The sequence below is a fragment of the Otolemur garnettii genome, unplaced genomic scaffold, assembly GCF_000181295.1.
Source record: "Otolemur garnettii isolate 467f Iridium unplaced genomic scaffold, OtoGar3 scaffold00096, whole genome shotgun sequence".
Taxonomy (NCBI): domain Eukaryota; kingdom Metazoa; phylum Chordata; class Mammalia; order Primates; family Galagidae; genus Otolemur; species Otolemur garnettii.
The window spans coordinates 7,616,799-7,619,173 of record NW_003852491.1 but is presented as its reverse complement, the minus strand read 5'-3'; the positions used below and the strand labels follow the sequence as shown (position 1 = coordinate 7,619,173).

Here is a 2,375-nt window from a genome sequence, read left to right as displayed (position 1 = left end):
CTGAGGCAGGAGACTCGCTTGAGCCAGGAGTTACAAGTTGCTGTGAGCTGTGATGCCATGGCACTCTACCCAGGGGACAGCTTGAGGCTCTGTCTCAAAAAAAAAAAAAAAAAAAGAAAGAAAAAGAATGAAGAAATTAAGACATTTCCAGATAAACAAAAGATAAGCTCTTCAAGCAACATTAAGGGGAATTCTTCACTGCAATAAAAAGACACTAGACAGACATGGTGATGGGACTGATGTGCGAATGCCAGGAGGTTCTGCGACTCTTATGGCCTCAGCAGCAATTCCACAGCATCTCAGGGCCTTCACAATGGCCCCAGAAGCCAAGGACCTCGAGGCTCCTATTCCCAGCCTGTCCATGCAGTGGTCGCCAGTGCTATGTCCTTCTTGCAGGCCTTGGCTCACGCTGCCTCAGTACCTCTGCCATATCATTTGCAGAAGCCCAAGTTCAGGCCCCTCCTATAGGGGAAACGCCTATATGCCTCTAGCCAAAAAAGCTGCTTGAGAGAGAGCAGTGAAAAGACTTTGTGCAGGCATACTTAAGAAACTGAGGCAAAATCCCATGTAGCCAGGTTAGTTGTGGGCCTAACATGAACAAGATTTTGGCTGGAATAGCATTTCCAGACTGCGTTAAGGAATTAAAGTTGACTTTATAAGGCCTATGAGAAAGCCCTTTGGAACACTGGCCAGATACCCATCAGAAACCTTTCCTGATCTGCTGGTAAGTGACAAAGGTCACTTACTGACGGGTCTGGGAATGGAGTAACCTTTCCTAATCTATGGTAAGTGACGAGGGTCGCTTGCTGTCAGGTCTGGGAATGGTAATGTCATACAAGTATCTAATGGCACAGATGAAACCTGGGCTCATGAAAGGCTTTTGAGAAGTCCAGCCTGAGAATTCCTTATAAAAGTCTCCAGCAAAATGCCCCCTGACTTAAGGCCTACATGGGAGCACAGATTTGCATACAAACTCTTATAGAAGTTTCTCTATGCTTTGCTTAAAGATTCAAAGTAACTGCCTCCAAATGGCATGGTCAGTAGAACAGACATTCAAATCGTCTCTTTCCCCCGTAGATAAGATCAAAGAAAGTAATAACTGACAACATGTTCTTCATTAAGTTATGTTAAACCGGGTTATGTTGAAAGGATTATGCTTAAAGGTGTATGTTGGGTGGATTATTAGACTACCAGGGAGGAGCTACTTACAGGGCGGGTGGTCGTAAGCTGTTTAAATGGATCAATGAGGTCATTACTGCATCCTGCTCATGTACAAAATTCCCTATATAAGCCAACTGCAAATAAAGAAGCTCGCCATTTTGCCTGAGCAAGCAGATGGTCACCTTTATTTAAAATACAATTTCAATAAGTGTGCTTATTCTTCGCGACATCGCTTTTCCGTGAGACCCTTACTGCAACACCCTCCTGTTGTTTTTGCAATGCCCTCACCTGCAGCAGTACCTGAGGTGGCTTCTAGAGAGACTGCAGACATAGTCCATAGTTCTCTGCTGCAGAACAGAGCTTTACTGAACTGGGACTGAAGTCATACACCAAGGAGGACTGATCCAGAACTTCCTGGAATTTATGTCTCCTGACCTGGGCCTACCTTGGTGAGGGGCCATTGCTGCAAGTACAGTCCTTGCCTGCTGCCTGGTTTTTCCTCTCATCGTGAAGGGTCAGTGAGAGGCAGCCAAGATCCACACCACTTGCCAGAGATGCAGAAGTATTTCACTCTAATCAGAGACGCCATGTTGGCAGGAGACCATGCTGAGTTTTCCAGGGCCTCCTCAGAGATGACACTTTACCAGAAAAAGCATGATATCAAACTCTTTAATCTCTCATTCTACCTCTGACTCAGGCTCCAGTCTTCATCTGTTTCATTGCTTTGAGAGAGACGGCCAACCTTCCTGAGCCCAGCCTGCAGACAGGTGGCCTCTGGTGGTTCCAGGATCTCACAATATCTGATCCCACCTACATGTTAGTTCTAGTAGTCACTGCTCCAATGTGGGGTCTCCTTGAGCCAGGTGCTGAGACAGCAGTGCAAAGTTCTGACCTTCAGTAGATGAGAAATGTGATCAGAGTGATACCTCTGGCAGCCTTGCGCATGTTGGCTCTTCTTCAAATTGTTTTTCCTGGACCAAGTGGCCTGCCTCTGGATTCCAGTTGTATGCACTGTACCTAAAATCCCCCCCCCCCATGTTATACACGACACTGACAAATTACCTCCACAAGAAGGCTTCATAAAGAGCTTCAAAAGAGGCTGGAAGAATTCTGAAATGGCATATAAGCTTCAAGAGCATCAGCAATGCATGCAGAATCACTTGGAGCTTGTAGCCAGAGGTCCCTTCTGACAGACCTTTACTCACAACCCTCTG

At 46.1% G+C, this 2,375-nt stretch overlaps 1 pseudogene; it reads left to right on the top strand.

Moving 5' to 3' along the window:
• The first annotated feature begins 224 nt into the window (after positions 1 to 224).
• On the top strand, positions 225 to 2,066 carry LOC100964586 (annotated as a pseudogene).
• The last annotated feature ends 309 nt before the right edge of the window (positions 2,067 to 2,375 follow it).